General features: G+C 38.5%; 1 long non-coding RNA gene across 1 annotated transcript; it reads left to right on the top strand.

Moving 5' to 3' along the window:
• The first annotated feature begins 445 nt into the window (after positions 1 to 445).
• Positions 446 to 17,433, top strand: LOC145539720 (uncharacterized). The gene is made up of 3 exons (XR_014077921.1): positions 446 to 717; positions 5,198 to 5,352; positions 17,257 to 17,433. It is a non-coding gene; the product is annotated as an uncharacterized LOC145539720 (long non-coding RNA).
• The last annotated feature ends 3,676 nt before the right edge of the window (positions 17,434 to 21,109 follow it).

Consider the following 21,109-nt stretch of genomic DNA (forward strand, 5'->3'; position numbering starts at 1 on the left):
TCAAATTGATTTTGTTATTTCACTGTGTATCACTTTTATTCTGCAATCAGAAGCCATCAAAGAATGAGAGTATTTTTTTAGTAGCATGAACTTAATAGGCTAGAAGAAAATGCTGGGGGTTCTTTCTGTTTGGCTAAAAGTTTTCTTGTCCATTAATTAACATCAAATTTGAGGAATCTTTCTTTCATGTTGAAAAATTTGGCTTTCTTGGGAGGGACTTGTAGAGGGGAGGAAAAGTAATTTTTTTCTACCCTTCTAGGTTCTTGGCTAAGACTTCCCCCCTTTAATAAAAAGGCAGATTAATAGGAGGAAAACAAATTTAATTATGTAAATATGCCAGCATGCTCGCTAACTCTCTTTGGTCATGCCCAACCCTTTGTGACGTCATGGACTGTAGCCTGCCAGACTCCTCTGTCCATAGAATTTCCCAAGCAAGAATACTGGAGTGGGTTGCCATGCCCTCCTGCAGAAAATTTTCCCAACCCAGGGAATTGTTTTCTGAATTGGCAGGTGGCTTCTTTACCACTAGCACCACCTGGGAAGCCCCATGTACATATGGGAGCCCCACACAGATAAGAGACTCCAAAACAGCCAAACAAGTGAGGCTATATGCTATCCTGAGCTGAGGAGAGGGACAGAGAAACTTCAAAGGAAGAAGGCAATTCACATGGTGAGAAGAGAAAATATTTGGTAAATAAATGTTTGCCTGCCAAGCAGGTAAGTCTTTCAGATGAAAATGTTATCTCTGGTAATAGTTCTCTTCCTTATATAAGCCCCCTTTCTAATTTCTTTTAGGCAGTTAAGGAAGAGGGAAAACATTTTTCCTGAGTTGTCTGAGTGTTGGTTGCCCTCAACTCAAAATAATGCATGTGCCAAAGTGACATATCTTGTGGTGGCACATTCTGCTACTTTTTACTTGTATGCGTTTCCAAGTGTCTATCTCTTTAACTGCCATTATATTTTAACCTCAGTCCATTCTAAACAAGATAGGAAGAATGAAAGATTCTAAAATATTTAGAATATTTCAAGAAAGAAAAAGAAGAGAAATAAAAGAGAAAGACAGATGGCATGTTAATATAAGTTAAATGTTTTAATCTTAGACGCATACAAAACTCTTTCCAGATTTACATGTAGTTAGACAGGATAGAGACAACAACATCCACTAAACTACTCTGTTGGCCTCAGCAATTCACACCCTGATTACCATTTGAGGATGGTAAGACAGAGACAAAGATATTGACTCTTCAGTACTAATGTAGAATGTTTTACTTTATAAAGCTCATCTAGCAACAATAGCAATCCTGTCATTCCTGAAATAGGTCATCTTATATACAGTGTTTAAAAAATATTAAAACTAAATGTCAGAAATGTGAGGGACATTCCAAACTGTACAAATAGGAAGGTCTCAAATCAGTATCGTTCCTGACAGTTGTTCTTGTCATCACTGCAAGCTATTGCATTGCTAACACTTTTGACAAGAGAATAAATAATTTTAAATAGACAATTCAATTTAGGTATATCAAAGTCATAAAAAGGTTGTAGCAATATTGATCCGGAAATGTAAGAGAGTCGAATTTGTACTCATATAAATGTACTAGTGGAGATGACAATGTTTTGGATGTCTGTTAGTCTAGAGTACAGTTATGAAGGATCTGGGAACCTAGTAAATAGAAAGTTTCTATTAGCACCATGTTTGTATATATAACATTTTCTCTAATTTATTTCATTCATTTATTTATTTTATTAGAGTGTAGCTGATTTACAGTTTGAGTTAATTTCAGGTGTAGAGCAGAGTGATTCAGTCATATGTGTGTGTGTGTGTGTAGGTGCTCAGTCATGTCTGACCTTTGTGACCCCATGGACTGTAGCCCACCAGGCTCCTCTGTCCATGGAATTTTCCAGGCAAGAATACTGCAGTGGGGTGTCATTTTCTACTCCAGAGGATCTTCCTGACTCAGGGACCAAACTTGAGTCTTCATTGGCAGGTGAGTCCTTTACCACTGCGCAACCTAGGTGGTGCTTCAGTCATGTCTGACTCTTTGCGATCCTATGGGTTGCCATTTCCTTCTCCAGGGGAGGCCCTAACTATATCTATATATCTGTATCTATCTTTTTTCAGGTTCTTTTCCCTTATAGGTTATTACAAAATATTGAGTATAGTTCTCTGTGCAATACAGTAGGTCCTGTTGATTATCTATTTTATACTTGGTAGTATGTATATGTTAATCCTAGAGACTGAAAAAGTACACTGAACCTAAAATTTGAGAGTTATGTTTTATTACGTGGAAATTTTTAGGACCTCAAGCCCATGAGACAGCGTCTCAAGTAATCCTGAGAGAACTGCTCTGAGAAAGCAAGGGGGAGGAGCCAGTTTATATAAAGATTTTGCAACAAAGGGAAGGTAGCCTGAACCTTGAAAGTTTTTTTTTGTAAATTTAAGTAAACCATATATACCATGTTAAGGAATTTAGTGCTTTTTATGAATGGGAAGATGCCAGAGTCTGGGTTCACTGAAATCATTCCTGTCACATGGACCTCAGCTATCTGGGGGCCAGTATCCTCTGTTCACATTCTGAGTTCCTCAGGGCTGTAGCTGTAGTCTGATGGCTGCTAGATAGTAGATATTCTTCTTCCTGAGTTCCCTTAGTGGTCACTGTCTCACTTCAGAGGGCTGCAATCACTGATGACGGTGATATCCTTGTCTACTGATATGGCAGAAACAATTCCATTTCTCAGTCCTAAATGCCAAATTTAACATTTCCTTTAATTTAAAAGAGCATATGCTTTGGAATCAAAAAGACCCGTTTGAGTCTTAGTACTATTATAAATTTGGTATGTATTCTTGGAGATTATATTTAAAAATTTTGAGCCTGAATTTATTCCTTTGTTTAGTTAGTGATGGTAATGCTACTTAACTGTTAGTACTACTGTGAATAATCATATAGTGAGTTCTGTATAACTCTACATATTGTAAATTGCTGTCAGTTATTGTTGATTTGGGGCTTCCCCTGTGGCTCTAGATATGATAAAGAATCCACCTGCAATGCAGGAGACCCTGGATAGAGGAGCCTAGCAGGCTATAGTTTATGGGGTCACAAAAGTTGGACAACTCAGTTACTAAACAGTAACAACAATGGTTGATTTTATCAATAGCTTTAATAGCCTAGAATCCTATAGTGTTTATAATAATTCCTATTTCAGTATTTCCATATATTTTCTACCATGATGAACTTTGGAAACTTACCTGCTCAAGGTTCTAACCCCTTATAACTGTGACACCTTAATCAAGCCACTCTGTGTTTTTTAATTACAGATTCCTCACCTGATAGCTCAGTTGGTAAAGAATCCACCTGCAATGCAGGAGACCCTGGTTTGATACCTGGGTTGGGAAGATCCCCTGGAGAAGGGATAGACTACCCACTCCAGTATTGTTGGACTTCCCTTGTGGCTCAGCTGGTAAAAAATCCTCCTGCAATGAGGGAGACCTGGGTTTGATCCCTGGGTTGGAAAGATCCCCTGGAGAAGGGAAAGGCTACCCACTCCAGTATTCTGCCCTAGAGAATTCCATGAACTCTACAGTCTTTGAGGTCGCAAAGAGTCGGACACATGTGAGCAACTTTCACTTTCACCTGCCATGAGTAAATAAATGTCTGTGTTGGTTTCTGTGTATTAGATGAAGCAGTCACTTCTCCCAGTCTTGGAGCAATATCGTGTAAGATGTGAATCTTATTGTTCAGACTGACCTGGACTACTGGTTGTGTCTCAAGCCTTTGTGATTGTCCAAGTTACCTTCTTTGTTTTTAGTGGCTCGGGGTAGTTGAGAGTTTGCTGAGACCTCTCAGTCCTAAGCGGAGAAGGCAATGGCACCCCACTCCAGTACTCTTGCCTGGAAAATCCCATGGACGGAGGAGCCTGGTAGGCTGCAGTCCATGGGGTCGCTAAGAGTCAGACGACTGAGCGACTTCACTTTCACTTTTCCCTTTCATGCACTGGAGAAGGAAATGGCAACCCACTCCGGTATTCTTGCCTGGAGAATCCCAGGGACGGCGGAGCCTGGTGGGCTGCCGTCTATGGGGTCGCAGAGAGTCGGACACGACTGAAGCGACTTAGCAGCAGCAGCAGCTCAGTCCTAAGGGGCTTCTCAGGTGGTGCTAGTGGTAAAGAACCTGCCTGCCAATGCAGGAGATGCAGGCTTGATGATCCCTGGGTTGGGAAGATCCACTAGAGGAGGGGATGGCAACCCACTCCAGCATTCTTGGTTGGGGAAGCCCATGGACAGAGGAGCCTGGCAGGCTACAGTCCATAGAGTCACACAGAGTCAGACATTACTGAAGTGACTTAGCACACCCAAAGGATCGGATCTCAGTCAGCATCTAAATGTAAACTGATTGGAAGCCAGATCCATAAGCAGAAACTTTTAAAGTATACAAATAGACCTGTTTCAAGGAAAGACTCTGAAATAGGCTTTTCTGTCTACTTCCTCTGTGCTGAACCCCGGGAGCAGCACACTGTGAGCACAAGCCCCACTTACCAAAAACCCAGTTGACCAAGGTGTGTGTCCCTGGTGCAACAGCCACTAAAGATTGTAAACCAGGCACAGCACAACTTCTTCGAGAAACACAGATAGCTGGAATAGGCCAGAGAGAGAGTGCAAAGAACAGTGCCCACTTGCCTCCCCTGTCTCTAGGGAGAATAAGTCAGTTCCTAAGACCCTGATGCTGGGAATGATTGAGGGCAGGAGGAGAAGGGGACGACGGAGGATGAGATGGTTGGATGGCATCACCGACTCAATGGACACGGGTTTGGGTGGACTCCAGGAGTTGGTGTTGGACAGGGAGGCCTGGTGTGCTGTGGTTCATGGGGTTGCAGAGAGTCAGACACTTAGCACTCAGCCTTCTTTACGGTCCAACTCACACCCACACCTGACTACTGGAAAAACTATAGCTTTGACTATACAAACCTTTGTCAGCAAAGTAATGTCTCTGCTTTTTAATATACTGTCTATATTTGTCATAGCTTTCCGTCCAAGGAGCAAGCATCTTTTAATTTCATGGCTGCAGGTAGTCTGATCATCAAAAGATTGTTGGTAATTAAGGAAAACCAGATAGCTCAAGTTAAAGAATTTAGCACTTTTCTGTGTATGGGAAGATGGAAGACTCTGGGCTCACTGAAATCCTTTCTTTCATATGCATTTCAGCTACCTGGAGCCAGTATCCTGTGCTTTTCCTCAACGTTCACCACAGGGAGTGGCTGCAGCCAGAAGGCTGCCAGATTGCAGGTATTGTTCTCCTTCCTGTTTGCCCTGGAAGGCTGGAATCACTGATGACTGTGTCATCCTTGTTTATTGACATGGTAGGAAATACTCCATTTCTCAAATGTTTTGGTGTACTTTCTTATACTTCGGGTTTGTTAAGTTTATTCTATCAGTGAGTTAGTAGTTTTTATCAACACTATAATTTTTCAGCCATTATTTCTTCAAAAAATTTTCTGTTTCTCCCCCCTCACCTTTCAGGGACTCCAGTTATTAATAGATATGTATCATGCTGGTTTAATTGTCTCCACAATATAATTCAAAGTTAACTTTCTCCAGTGTTTATATTTCTTTGTTTAATTTTGGATATTTTCTGTTAATGTGAATTTAATTAATTTTCATTATGATTTCCCTTTCTGCTGTGTAGCTAGGAGGAAGTAGGGGTGTGTGCAACATCTATATTTCAGTTCATTCTGAAATGTTTAATCAGAATAACATTTTGAAGATTCTCATGTGGTACCTGTTCAGGTTTTATTGGATACAAATCCTCTCTGATTTTACTCTGAATATATATGTCCTACTTTCCTCTGTGTCATTCTAAGATGACCACTGAATATATCAAGAAAGAGAATTGCTCAGGCAACCTCATCATAGTGGGAAGAAATGTGGGATCCTTTGATGTTATGTCATTGTTTGGATTTCTGCATTTCTTTCCTGTGAGGTCATAGGTTAAAAATGTTCTTTAAGCTGGGACCATAATATGTAGCTATTTCACTAGCATCTTCTAATTAAGTCTGTGATTGATATAATTCATAACTTTTTTTCTTGGTTTAGTCAATACTAGGTGGTATTTCCATTTATTCTAATTTGTTAGAACTAATTTGTTCATGTCTTGGATTTTCCTGGATGTATCCTGCCATACTTTCTACCAAGCATGTTTGTAAATCATGGACTCCACAGTGTCTTATGTACCATTATCTTACCCTAACTAGTCCAATGGTCCTCAGCTCAGTTATCTTTATTGACTTACCTCAAGAGAATGTGGTAAACTCGGGCCCTCTCTTTGTCACTTAGGTGACCAAGATTGTTTGGATAAACTATGCTTAGATCCTTCCTTGGCCAAATTGTCTTGCGCTACCAGATTTATTCTTAAGAAACTCAGCTCCAAGTTGGTAGATGGATATAAATTTTTCAACAGTAAGTAGTTAGACATCCTTTGCACACCTACCTTTCTCATCAATCTATGTGATATACATCTACCCTCTAGGAGTTCAGTTAGGAGATGAGAGATAGAAATAGGTACTTCATTACAATCCTTCATTTTCTATCACTTTTCTTTTTCATAAAGGCATTTGGTAGAACATGAAAGAAATTTTATTTTCCTTTCTAGTCTGGCTAGACATTTTAGGGTAAATTTTAAGTTTCATACTTTTCCAGATTATATTATACTTTCTGAGACTGGCTTCGTGGCTTCACCATAATTATGGATGGGTGGGACTTAGAAGAGAGACTTACAATGACAAAGAAGCATAAATCAAAATACTTGTAAAAACATTATATTGGTTCTCACAGATAGAAAATGAAAATGTATAGGTATATATAAAAACAGTCACTGCCTCAGTATTATTCCAGAAATCAATTAGAAGGAAGAGGTTCAAGCAAGACTCTTAATTATGATACAGATAGACATTTACTGGGAACTTTTTATCAGAAGTCTAAATTTACTCTGCTTTGTGTGGAACACCAACATAGTCAGCTGTGCACATTGTTCTCAAAAGCAAATGCTTTTGTAGGATACAATAGAAATTAATCAGTTTCCTAGGGGAAATCGCACATATAAATGTGATCCCTTGAAGCCATTTGAACAGTCTGATCTTAGTCAAGACAACATAACTAAAAATTGAAGGAAATATCATTAGGGAGAGCTTTTGGAACTTTGAAAATGTGGTAGTTGTAGCTGACATTTGGTGTTTCATACTTGGTGAGAGTAAGAATGGGGTCATTTTGACTGTGGCAAAGTAATATATCTTCGCCACTCTGTGCTAGTCTGTTTTTTTTTAGATTCTTCTGAACTATGCCTCATGGGGCAGCCAAAGGCTTGGCATTTGCCTTTTTTTCTCATCTCCGTTTCTTCTGTTTTTACCAGTGCATAAAGTGGTGGCTATACTATTGAGGCCCATTAAATGTCACAACACTAATATTCATAAGAGATACCCATGCTGATGTTAATTTCCCTTGCTGTCTGGCCCAAGGCAATCCAATCTTGCTTCTGACAATCGCATGGCTTCTGTTGCAGGCAACATCTCTTGATACATATAGAACAAATGACTCTTAACTCTAAGCATGCCTTTAGCCTTGGGATGTCCCATAGAGTTGGAAGATAAACAGCTGTTTTGGTTTTTCCCCAGCTGTTTTATTGCAGTTGTTTTATTGCTGTACTCTCAGAAATCAGACATGAATGCATAGGACTGTTCTAGAAGCCAAGTTCAGTGAAAGACACAAGGCTGTTTTGAGAATCACTAGTCCCCTCTAACTCTTGTGAATTGCTTCTAAGTCAAAGTTATAATTCTCAATGGTCTTCTCCTGGAGTTAATACTTCAGTGGAAATGTTTTCATTCCCTTTTGCTTATCTTAACTCAATCCTTTAGACATGTCCAGAGGTAGCAAAAAATTAGAGAAAATATATTAACCAAAATGGATAACACTGGGAAGAGAGCAAATTTCAGATAAGAGGAAATCAAGCATTCTGTTTTGGACATTTAGGTTTGAGCTTTCTACTAAGGTCGTTCATTATGAAGCAGCAATAACTGGAATAGTAAGTAGAACAGACAATACAGTACAAATGTCAAGATAATGTGTCAGCTAGCTTTGGCTATGTGACTAAACATACCAAAATGTAAAACAATAATCATTTCATATAGCTCATCATTCCATGGGTCAGGTAAGAAATTTTTCTTGTCTAGATCATCTTGACTGATTATCTGGGGTCAGATGGTAGGTCCATGGCAGCGAAGTGATTTAGGATAGTCTTGCTTACATGTTTGGTGTAGTAGAGTAGCTTGTTGGGAGGGCACCTACATCTTCATCACATGGCCTTTCCAGAGGCTAACTTGGGTCCATTCCCATGGTAGCCTCAGGGTTTTAAATACAGCAAGTAAGGAAACCTCCGTGTATAATCTCTTTCAAACTGTGACTTGTGACATGTTTGTTAATATCCTATTGGCAAAACAAAGTCACATGAAAAGCCCAGAGTCAATATAGTAGAGGACCTTCTAAGCAAGTAGATATAGGTAGGGGAGCATTGCAATCATTTTTACAAACAATCTGCCGAAGACAAAACTACGTATGAGATTTTTTTTTGGCCGTGTTGTGTAGCATGTGGGATCTTAGCTCCCCAATCAGGAATCAAACCTGTGCCCTCTGCCATGGAAGTGTGGAGTCCTAATCTAGACTGCTAGGGAAGTCCCACTACCTGTGAACTTCTTGTTGTTGAATCTACAAGTATGAATGGAATTGAAGAAGTCAGAGAAGTAACGAGTCATTAGAGCCATCAATTGGAGAAGGAAATGGCAACCCACTCCAGTACTCTTGCCTGGAAAATCCCATGGACGGAGGAGCCTGGTAGGCTACAGACCATGGGGTAGCGAAGAGTCAGACATGACTGAGCGACTTCACTTTCACTTTTCACTTTCATGCATTGGAGACGGAAATGGCAACCCACTCCAGTGTTCTTGCCTGAAGAATTCCAGGGATGGAGGAGCCTGGTGGGCTGCTATCTATGGGGTCGCAGAGAGTCAGACACGACTGAAGCGACTTAGCAGCAGCAGCAACAGAGCCGTCACTATAACTCCAGTGGATGTGGCACAGTGAAACATGTTCTCTTTGTGGAAATTATTGACCTCATCGGGGAGTTCTGAAAATGGAATGCATACATGCATTGCTTACTCCTTATTCCATGCCAGTTTTCTAGATTTTGATTTTGGTTATAGGTTTGCTTATACTGGGAATCCAAAACATGTTGTACTGATTTTATGACACCCATCTGAGATCTTAAATTCACGTTACAATCACAGAGGTAAATAAAATACAGCTTTTAATTTTCCCACAACTGATTGGATCTTCTTCATTTCATCTAATTTGTGTCTTTTGTACCTTCCTTTGCCTGCTTTATAAATGCTTATTTATCTTTCATAAAGCCTTTTCTTTCTTTTCTTGATCAAGATTAAATGATAGGGTCAATATATGAATGCAATTGAGTGTCTAACATCTTATTAAGGTAAACATAGACAGAGTGCCTGAAGAACTATAGACGGAGGTTTGTGACATTGTACAAAAGGCAATCATCAAAACCACTGACAAGAAAAAGAAATGCAAAAAGGCAAAATTTTTGTCTGAGGAGCCTTTACAAATAGCTTAGAACAGAAGAGAAGTAAAAGGCAAAGGAGCACAAGGAAAGATACACCCATTTGAATGCAGAGTTCCAAAGAATAGCACAGAGAGGTAAGAAAGCCTTCCTCAGTGATCAATGCAAAGAAATAGAGGAAAACAGTAGAATGGGAAAGGCTAGAGATCTCTTCAAGAAAATTAGTGATACCAACGGAACATTTCATGCAAAGATGGGCTCAATAAGGACAGAAATGGTATGGACCTAACAGAAGCAGAAGATATTAAGAAGAGGTGGCAAGAATACACAGAAAAACTTTACAAAAAAGATCTTCATGACCCAGATAACCACATGATGTGATCACTCACCTAGAGCCAGACATCCTGGAATGTAAAGTCAAGTGGTCCTTAGGAAGCATCACTACAAACAAAGCTAGTGGAGGTGATGAAATTCCAGTTGAGCTATTTCAAGTCCTAAAAGATGATGCTGTGAAAGTGATGCACTCAATATGCCAGCAAATTTGGAAAACTCAGCAGTGGCCACAGGGCTGGAAAAGGTCAGTTTTCATTCCAATCCCAAAGAAAGGCAATGCCAAAGAATGCTCAAACTACTGCACAATTGCACTCATCTCACACGCTAGTAAAGTAATGCTCAAAATTCTCCAAGCCAGGCTTCAACAGTGCATGAACCGTGAAGTTCCAGATGTTCAAGCTGGATTTAGAAAAGGCAGAGGAACTGGAGATCAAATTGCCAACATCCACTGAATCATTGAAAAAGCAAGAGAGTTCCAGAAAAACATCTATTTCTGTTTATTGACTATGCCAAAGCCTTTGACTGTGTGGATCACAACAAACTGTGGAAAATTCTGAAAGAGATGGAAATACCAGACCACCTTACCTGCCTCCTGAGAAATCTGTATGCAGGTCAAGAAGCAACAGTTAGAACTGAACATAGAACAACAGAACAACAGAACATAGAACATAGAACAACAACAACAATGATTCCAAATAGGGAAAGGAGAACGTCAAGGCTGTATATTGTCACCCTGCTTATTTAACCTATGTGTAGAGCATATCATGTGAAATGCTGGGCTGGATGTAGCACAAGTTGAAATTAAGATTGCCAGGAGAAATACCAATACCCTCCGATATGTAGATGACGCCACCCTTATGGCGGAAAGCAGAGAAGGACTAAAGAGCCTCTAGATGAAAGTGAAAGAAGAGAGTGAAAAAGTTGGTTTAAAACTCAACATTCAGAAAACTAAGATCATGGCATCTGGTCCCATCACTTCATGGCAAATAGATGGAGAAACAATGAAAACAGTGACAGAACTTATTTTTTTGTGCTCGAAAATCACTGCAGATGGTGACTACAGCCATGAAATTAAAAGATGCTTGCTCCTTGGAAGAAAAGCTATGACCAACGTTACAGCATATTAAAAAGCCGAGACATTACTTTGCCAACAAAGGTCCATCTCGTCAAGGCTATGGTTTTTCCAGTAGTCATGTATGGATGTGAGAGTTGGACTACAAAGAAAGCTGAGCACCAAAGAATTGATGCTTTTGAGCTGTGGTGTTCAAGGAAACTCTTGGGAGTCCCTTGGACAGCAAGGAAATCAATCCAGTCAATCCTAAAGGAAATCTGTCCTGAATATTCTTTGAGAGGAGTGATGCTGAAGCTGAAACTCCAATACTTTGGCCACTTGATGGAAAGAACTGACTCATTTGAAAAGACCCTGATGCTGGGAAAGATTGAAGGCAGGAGGAGAAGGGGACAACAGAGGATGAGATGGTTGGATGGCATCACTGACTTGATGGGCATGAGTTTTAGCAAGCTTTGGGAGTTGGTGATGGACAGGGAAGCCTGGCATGCTGCAGTCCATGGGTTCGCAGAGTTTGACAGACTGAGTGATTGAACTGATAGAAGATTCCAATTAATGTTTTTATTTTATAGCATAAACATTCAGAAAGTACCAGATATATAATATTTTCATTACATTTTCTTTTGCTGATGGAAAAATCATTTTTATATATTTAAGCCCTCAAGCTATTTAAGTAACTACCTTTCTAAAAAGTGTTCGTTTTCTTCTCCCCTTCTCTCTTTTTTTCTATATGTGTGTCTCTAAAGTATTGGTAGAGTTATTTCAAATCCAGTTCAGTTCCTCAGGTTGGCACAAACCATCATCAATCATAGTTTAGAACTAAGATTTACATTCAGGACATTGTGAACTCCTTGTCCCAACTTTTATATTTAAGAGTCGGCATCCTTTTGTCAGTCACTATATTCTTTCCCAGAATGAAGGCAGAGAATGCCAATGATAATCAGTCAGCATATCAAATACCCACCATGTGCCTGGCACTATATTTAGTGCTTTCATAGTTCTAACCAGATAACAACTCATTATACTGTTGTTGTTTTCACTTATATTAACCTTATCATTCTAGAAACTTGTATTAAAAAGGCTACTTGTCTTGCTCATGGAAAGACGGAATTGATCAGGTAGTATATGAAGAAATATATATTGAAGATATCAAGCTATTGAACAGTACTTACTGCAGTACACTGATTCCTCACTTCCTTAAAAATTGTCATCAAGATAATTGGAATGGACAGTATGTAAGCTAGGAGAAGACAGTCTAAAAGAAATGGTATTTTAAAGTAGTTTTCCCTAAGTTGCTTTGTCTTTGGCTATGATTTGGTTCTACTCACTATGTAGTGGAAAGAGGTATCCTCACTGAGTAGATGAGCTTCAAGTTTTCTCCATCTGTGCTAGCCACAAGGTAGATAAATTCCAACACAGAAACTCAATTCAAAGAGAAAACAATAGGTTGGATCTATATATAGCACTTCCCTTAATTCCTCTAGCCAGCGTGCTTTATAACTATCTATTCTAAGAACAAAGAATATAACTCCTAAAAACAGAAGGTAATAATAATTATTACTGTTATTGTGTGTGAAAGTCACTCAGTCATGTCTGACTCTTTGCGACCCCATAGACGACTATACAGTCCATGAAATTCTCCAGGCCAGAATACTAGAGTAGGTAGCCATTCCCTTCTCCAGGGGATCTTCCCAACCCAGACATCAAACCCAGGTCTCCCACATTGCAGACAGATTCTTTACCAGCTGAGCCACCAGGGAAGCTGTCACTATTAGTAATAAGCAGAAAAAAGTGAAAGTGTTAGTTGCTCAGTCATGTCCAAGTCTTTGCTACCCCATGGGCTGTCCCTCTGCCAGGCTCCCATGTCCATGGCATTCTCTAGGCAAGAATACTGGAGTGGATTGCTATTTCCTTCTTCAGGGGATCTTCCTGACCCAGGGATTAAAGCCAGGTCTCCTGCATTGCAGGCAGAGTCTTTACCAGCTTAGCCACCAGGAAGCAGGGAACCATCTAAATCCAAGTTGAGGAAATAAAAGTCTCTAAAGGAAGTGTAATTTTCCAAGACATAAGTCAGCTGAAAGATATATTCAATTTAAATTGATAAACAGAATTCAGTGTTTCAGTCTGAAGAATACAGACTCTGATAGTTTTACTGCATTCAGGTCTTCACTGGGAACGAAGAGCCCTTTCTTTATATTTGCATAATAAAAGAGCTCACTGAAATGTATCTTCCAGAACAAAGGGATTTTCTGCTAGTGAGGAAAAATTCAGATTGAATGTAGAAGGCAGATACTGGTAGAAATTTTTGAACTTCAGCTTCCCCTGATATTGACTTTCAGTCCTCCTCAGATTTAGTAGTCACACACAGGAGAGCCTCATACAAAGTATGTGTACATGTGTACAGATACGTATACAGGAATATGTATTTTAACATATACATGTGTGGTATGTGACTATGTATGTCATTGAGTATGGCTATGGGTATGTGATCTTGTATGTGAATGTGTATGAATACATGTATAGGAGTGGATCTGCAGCAGTGCATTAATAGAGATCTTCTATAGGTGTTAAAGAGTATTGTTGATTTTCTTTCCATCTTTAAATTTGTTTCTTTAAAGCGATCATGTGTTGCTTAGGTAATTAAACATTAAAAGCTATTTCAAAATGTTAAAATAATCTATTGGGTAAAAGCTCATTGGGATGAGTAACATTTACATAACAATAAAACAGATTTATCCCACAACCTGCTTCAGAAGTTAGGCTCTTCCTTTGGAGGGTGACCTCTGGCATCCCCTTTCATTAGATGAAATTCTAAAATGTACATTGGTAAAAGTCAGTTCCCCAATCTTCCCTATTTTCTTTCTTAATTTTCCATTCCAAATATTTAAAATCTCTCAGTTTTCCTCCCTGTTCTCTCCTAGAGTTTTGCATCCTGCTTCACTGCTGCTGCTGCTGCTAAGTCACCTCAGTCGTGTCCGACTCTGTGCGACCCCATAGACGGCAGCCCACCAGGCTCCCCCGTCCCTGGGATTCTCCAGGCAAGAACACTGGAGTGGGTTGCCATTTCCTTCTCCAATGCATGAAAGGAAAAGTGAAAGTGAAGTCACTCAGTCGTGTCCGACTCTCTGCGACCCCATGGACTGAAGCCTACCAAGCTCCTCTGTCCATGGGACTAGTAAGAGTCTATTAATAGATTTACATTCACTAGCTTAGTTAGTGGGCAACTTGCATATCTAGTGGAGAACTCTGTAAGTAAATTTCTTCCCTATAGACTCAAAACCTATTGCAAAATTCAAAAAGTTTTCCTATGTTTGTACTCTCAGTATTTCTTTGTATTTGCTAAAGCTGTTACATTAAATCTTGCTCCTATGGGATATAAGCCTTGCTAAAGAGAGCTGGAGCCTCTGAGACTTGTGGGTACATCTGCATATACCCACAATGAGGTTCAGTGAGGAGTCACATGTATTTCACTATGGTCTTCATCTCAAAATCTTTTCCTCCACTCTTGGATTCAAGGTCTAGATTCTCTTTCTATTCATTTCCTGTGCTAAGAGTAGAAAGAGAGCTTTTTGTTACTGTTGTTTTTTTTTAAGCAAGATGAACCTCAACTTCCTCTGTTGTTCAGCTTTCTCTTTCACTCAAAATTTATGACAAATATCTGGAAGAAAAGAAGTCTTATAGAAAGTTTAATGTGGTAAGATGAACACATGAATCTAATTTTATTTCCTCCAGAAAACCACCTGACAATACAGCAAAATGATTCTTTTTTAAAAGCATAAATTCCCTAGGATAGGAAAAAAAATGAGAAGAAAATTAAAACAAAATTTTTGACATTTGAAAATACATAGACACTTGTTACTGTCAGTATGATACAGAATTTGGCTGGCCTTTTCCCTTGGCTTCTGGGAAGAAAATTCTAAAACCCCTGAAATTTAAGTGAATTATTGTCTTCATTATTCATGAGCCCCTGGGATAATAGCAGAGATTTTGCTAATGTGGTGACTCATGATGGGCCCCTAGATAACTTCCAGTTGGAGTCTGTTCACCAGAAACATCAACTGTATGGTTGTGGGGATGGAATTTTGAGCTAAACCTAACCTCCAGGGATAGATGGTAGAGACTGAGTTCAATCATGTGGCCAGTGAGTTAGTCAGTCACATCTAAGCTATGAAATTCCAAACTCTGGACATCAAAACTTATTGACGATTGCTGTTTGATGAATACACCCATATGCCAGAAAGGTGATTTGCCCTGATTCCACATGGAGAGGTCACAGAAGCTTTGCATTTTATGTGCTTTATTGTGTCCCAAGCACCATAAGGTAGTCCCAATTTTTAGATTTAAAAAATACATTAATCAAATGACTGATAATATTGCTAAGAGTGGAGTCTGTCTTTCTAAACAGATTTTTTTTTTTTTCTGGCTTCCTTGAGTATGGTCAGTAAGTATCTATTGATCTAATAAATAGGATTTAATTTTATTAAATATGTTTCATTAATAAGAATTCCAAATTAATATTTCCTTCTTTATGTCAGAATACTAGATGTCCATAGATTATCTATGAGATTGTAGCATTAGTAAAGAATAATATATTCCACTGGGTAATATTTTGTTTTTCTGAAGCCAGATAAATGATCATCTCATTTTTGTTATTTGTTCTTTGAAAACAGATTTTAAATTCTCAAAAAAATATTTATTTCAATTCAAGACCAAAGGAAAGTTTATTTCTCTGCACTTATTAGAAGTGATATAAAAACATTTGGAACATTAAGCAAGATTACTGAGAAATGATATAATATACTGTGTAACAGGAAGAGCTCTTATGTTGTTTTTTGTATCCTTAGAACTAATTAAAAAACATTAAACCTTAACAATAAATATAAATATTTGTGACTAAAAAGAAGAACAGCAGCACCAATCCTGCCTATTTCTTGCCGGCTCACCTTAGTTCTCATTTATTTGCCTAGAATGAAATGTCTTGGAAGAAAGACACTCAAGAAAATTCTTTATTCCTTAAAATAACAAAAGATCCATATGAACAACACCAGGATAATGAAATAAGTCATGCTAATAAATATTTTCTTGTTTTTGTTTAAAATAGTCAAAGAAAATATGTCTTTGTAAAACCCAAAGTGCAATACACTTTGAGAAAAGCTGTATTGTCACTATAAACAAATGACTTCAGCAATACATTGCTATTGAGTGGAATTTCCTTGTGAATAGGCAAAGGAAACTTTTCTCACTTGATGGGGCTCTGACAGCAATGATTACAGACCAGGGAACTCACCTGCTGCTCAGAGAGGTAATAGAAATTCTGCCAAGAAGACATGGAAACAACCAAAAATCTTGGAAATGTACAAGTTTCACCACTTGTGGCTCTTGCAGGTACTGTGACAAATGTGCAGTAAAGAAAACCAAAAATACATGACACTTTTAGTTTGTAAAGGTCTCCGGCCCTGAGTAGCTCTCAAACAGGGATTGGCAGAGCATCTAAGGCAACAGAGGTCCAGTCTCTAAAAATACAGGTTGCCTCCTGTTGAGACCCATTTGCACTCAAGGGAGTAAGTGTTGCCATTAAACAAATCTCTCACCCCATCACTTCAGAAGCGAATATTTTGCTATTTGTATACTGCCAATGAGCAAGGTTTTGCAAACCTTTATAGACTTTGGTATTAGCCATTCTTACTTTTTTTTTTTTTTTGCCTTATAGCCATTTAATTGCAAGTGGCTATAATCGATTTTCCAAGTGAAAACAATAAATGCTTTGCTTTTTATATAAAGATGAGTTTTGCATTTTGATGTATTTCTCACCAACCTAGGAATTATTCAGATTGAATCATCTTTAGCTCTCCTACTGGACTTATTTATGGTAAATATTTGTATGTTCTCACTATGGATTTGACTAGGATGCCCACTGAAGCATCCACTCTGCCTTCCAGGAGATCACAGTTGTGTACAACCATACAAACAACAATATGCAGTTAAGTCTCTGTGCCAATTATTGTGGGAAATCAAAAGGGCACCAAAAACATTGGCCAAGATAAGTCTGAGAAGGTTTTGTAAAATAGTTTGCATTTGAAATAGGCTCTAAATAATTATCTCAGTGTGAATAAAATGAATATTTATTAACCTGTGTGTTTTTTCTGTGCTATAGACTTTGTTTAGACTATTTCTACTAATTATCATTGATAATTTTCATGATATCCTAATGAGGCATCTTTATCTCAATTTTAAAATTAGGAAACAAAAGTTTACATGGGATAACTATCAAGAATGTATATAACTCATGGAAAAGTGCCAAAGCATAAAAAGAAGAATCCTAAGTCCATGAATGACCAAACGGAGTAGGAAGACCCTGATAGCCTTGCCTTGTCACACTGTTATGTGAGAGCAAAATAAACTACTATATCATTTAAATGCCATTGTTGTCTCTTTGATACAGCAGTTAGACTTCTTTCTAATATATAATTTTACTACTGTGTCTTCGTTTTCTTTTTTACCACCCATCTTATTAGGTCTATAGTCACCTTTTTAGTAATCTATCATGACCACATTGACTGCATCCTTTTATCAAGTTGAAGAAGGACCTGAGCAATTTGATAATGTATGGTTTTTTTTTCTCAGACTTCTTGAACTTCAAACAGTTTAAAAACACAGATTTTTGTTACCCTGTAGGTGCTCTGTAATTATGTGCAATGTGCACTGTAAACCATCAAGCTCTTGGCTCATAAACCAGATTCCTTCATCTTTCTTGTGTAAGTATTAGCAGTGAGGAAAGTGGCAGCAGATGGTGTTCCCCTGGCAACTGTTTCTAACTCACCAGTTCCTGTCAGTACCTGCTTGAAGGTTTCAAACTTGTAGGCAGTTTAATACCTTTGACAGATTTGTTGAAGAAACAGCTGAGAGAATCTCTGAGAGCAGCAGCTTTCTAAAACTGTCAGCTTACTGCATCCAGTTCATTTGGAGGGCATTTGGTTGTATCAGAATTGTAATCACTTCTGATGCATCATAAACTGTGTATAACTAGCCTTTGTTCTCCACTGCTTCGCTTGTTTAGGGAATGCAGTGCTTAAAACAACAGGCATGTGAATTATCAGCTTAGTTAATACTTAAACTAGGTAGTTGTGTTCTGGTGGTAAGCACAGAGGATATGTGGGTGAGGGTATTTCTGCAGTGTATTGTTTGTACTGATCATCTAGTAAGATAGTAGTGACCACCTTGGAAAAGTGTCTTCTCCAATTTGGAGAAGCATCCCATCTCTGGCAGCTTGGATTCTCTAGGAAGCAGATTCTGAGATGGTGTGCATGATGTCCATTAGGGAGCACTCTTGAAATCAACTTTATGTACGGGAAAGGAAGACAAAAGGATTGGGCAGAGGGAGAAGCTGAACTGTGAATATTGAAAGCCTCATTCAAACCCACGGAGATGTCTACATCCAGAATACCTGTATAGCTGACCTGTATTGTGGACAGGGGGCTGGACCTTCAATTCCTGTATGGACCAGTCATTGTATGAAGACTGCCCCAGAAAGTGGCAGTGACATGAAAGAGGCAGATTTCTTTAGTCATAGATAATTTCCAAGGAAATTGTTAGCTTTCAATTGTTAGGTGACAACCTTCAGAAGAACTTTGGGGATAAGAAATAAGAAAATCTGAAGGAGAACTTTGGATGACTCATCATAGGATATACTCTACTGACCATTCTAAGCACCTCCACAGTGATCCCAAACAACATATTCTTCTCTTAGTTTCAGGCCCTTCTTCTTATCTTTCCAGAAATGATGATTTCATCTTTGGAGTCAGCAAAAAATACCTTTTCACTATGATACCAATGAGAAAATATCCCAATCAGGGAGTGGCATAGGTGACAGTAGATATTAAATAATCCGTTTGCCCTGATGTTCTTGTTGTTCAGTTGCTAAGTCGTGTCCGACTCTTTGTGACCCTATGAACTGCAGCATGCCAGGCTTCCCTGTCCTTCACTATCTCCCTGAGTTTGCTCAAACTCATGGTCATTGAGTCAGTGATGCCCTCCAACCTTCTCATCCTCTGTTGCCTCCTCCACTTGCCCTCAATCTTTCCCAGTTATAGCTTCAAGATCAGGGACCACTTAGAGCTCTTATGTGGCTGAAGTTTTATTACAGTGAAAAAGCACATAGTCATCAAAAGGGGGATGGAGATTGTCCCCCTCACTAGTCTTAGCAAGGGAGCTATATACTTTTTCAGTTGATTATTACAGTAAATCAAGACTGTCTCAAGGTTGTAAAGGTCTTATTAGACCCACTCCCATGATTTACATTTTAAGATAAAGGGATTAGAACTAACAATAGAAAGATCTTACTAGACCCACTCCCACAACTTTCATTTTAAGATAACAGGGTTTTGGTTACAGAGCTTAAGGAAAAACATGTCCTTGAGCAAGGAGAGTTGTTTTGTTGTGTAATCATTAACTCTGGGCTTAAAGAAAAAAAACGTTTTATGTGACTAAGATGAAGGAATGTAGAAATAAAAAATCTGTCTTTTTCTCCTCCTCAGAGCCCCAGACCTCCTTCTCCTCCTCCTCCTCCACCACCATCACCACTGCCACCTTCTTGTCAACCTACCTAAGAACTGAGTCTCTCACCAGCCTACCTAAAAATTGACTCCCTCACCAGCATTAGGGTCTTTTCCAGAGTTGGCTCTCCACATCAGGTGGCCAAAGCATTGGAGCTTCAGCTTCAGCATCAGTCCTTCAAGTGAATATTCAGGGTTGATTTCCTTTAGGACTGACTGGTTCTTAAGTATCACTAAAATGTGTTAGGCTATACTAGTGTCTCTGTTCTAGTGCTACTTGTAACTTCTCTTCCCTTAACTTGGTTATTCATTCTGTTATTCATATTTACATGTCACATATTCTTCCTTGTTGAACTGTTTTCCTCCTTTGAAACAGGGTTTTTATGCAAATTGTTATTGGCCTCTGGAGTATTTCAAATCCAGACCTTTTTCTCCCTTAACACAAGTCTGGTGTCCACACAGTTTGATGCCTAAGAACACAACAGGCACCCAGTAGGAGCTTGTTGAACTTAATTGAAGAGTAGGGAATTTCTTTCCTGAAATGTGAGTGCCCAAAATATATGTGTTTCCTTTGCTATTTCTCTAATCTGGAAATGCATGAATTTTAGGAATTCAAAATGCATTTGAAAGTACCCCTTATGAGATGTCACAAAATGTCCTTTGTATTATTGAACTAATGTAGACTATTGTTATTATTAGTATTAACAATAATATTATTATCATGCTCTTCAATTTAAAGCAATAAGAATGGATGTTGACAGACCAAGGAAAAAAGATAAGTTACTGTGAAATTGTTGATTGACATAGAATCAAATAGTAGGTCTGAGAAACAGGCTGAAACATAGGCGGGGCTCAGAGAATCTCCAGGGAGCCCACAAGAAAGAATTAATTAATAATTTCAAAACAAATCATCATGGAAATACATGTGTGCATTCAATTTAATTGTAAGTTTTTTCTTTTATGCCTTCATTCAAAATTCAAATGCTAAATTTTATTGATCTAGTCTGGTCATGTGCCTGTTCCTTACACACACCATGATATCTGTCTCCTAATTCTTTTTATGTAATTCATTCTTTTTTTTCTCATCTCAATTAATTCCAATCATACTTACCTTCTTAGCTGTCCAAGTTAGAAATCTAGACATCCTGTAACATTTATATATGGTTTTTGCTACAGGTGTAGGTACATCTATTGTAACATTTATATATCCTAATCTACTAAATTCTGTCCACCCTTCTACTTCTACCTTGACTCTGACCCTGAACACCCATAAGAGACTGCCAACTTTTTATAACATGGAATCTGCATTGTATGGCCACAAAAAGTTTGCAACGAAAACAAGAAAAATATCTTTCTTGTCTCTAACCACTCAGGACTATTCCATCATATTTTTAGCCAGAGCTTAATATTTATTCAGGGATATATATAGTTTTCAGAATAATACATGCAAATATTTTTAAAATGTTGAATCATATTAAGACTGAGAGAGATGACAGGGATTTGCTCTCCTCAATGTCACAATCCAACTACTTTGAAATAAA

This window comes from Giraffa tippelskirchi, chromosome 2, assembly GCF_054371585.1.
Source record: "Giraffa tippelskirchi isolate mGirTip1 chromosome 2, T2T-mGirTip1v1.2.pri, whole genome shotgun sequence".
NCBI classification, from domain to species: domain Eukaryota; kingdom Metazoa; phylum Chordata; class Mammalia; order Artiodactyla; family Giraffidae; genus Giraffa; species Giraffa tippelskirchi.